The sequence below is a fragment of the Penaeus monodon genome, chromosome 25 (genome assembly GCF_015228065.2).
Source record: "Penaeus monodon isolate SGIC_2016 chromosome 25, NSTDA_Pmon_1, whole genome shotgun sequence".
NCBI classification, from domain to species: domain Eukaryota; kingdom Metazoa; phylum Arthropoda; class Malacostraca; order Decapoda; family Penaeidae; genus Penaeus; species Penaeus monodon.
The window spans coordinates 3373328-3373815 of NC_051410.1; positions in this window are offsets into that span (position 1 = coordinate 3373328).

A 488-nucleotide genomic window follows, 5' to 3' on the forward strand; every position below is an offset into this window, starting at 1 on the left:
TACGTATGATTCAAAGTTGTGTTGGATTGATGAGGAATGAAAAAAAAAAATGTGCCAGATCTCTCTCTTCAGTGGGAGTTTCATTTCCTCGAATTAAAGTTGAAAAATTTGTGTCACTCGAAATTAGCTGATGTTTCTAACACCTAATGATTTCGACGGGACATCACGAAGGTAGACCTGGGTATATTTGGCTTGGGTATTGGGGTATTTCGTCCCTTGGTGGGTACCGGCCGGAGACGACGCGGCAACATCGCAAAGGTTTTTCGCTTAGTAGATACATTTCTATTAAACGTATTAATTTCTAAGTAAATACGTGAATATATACCTTAATAATAACTTCTTGTGGTTTAAGTAAATACAGGTATATGTGTTAACGATTTTTTTTTTCATGTACGCTATGCAGATGAAAGAATTTTGAACTGAGAATGAAATATGTTATAGCAGTTTATATATTACGAGTTGGTTTAGATATACATTTATATATGTAA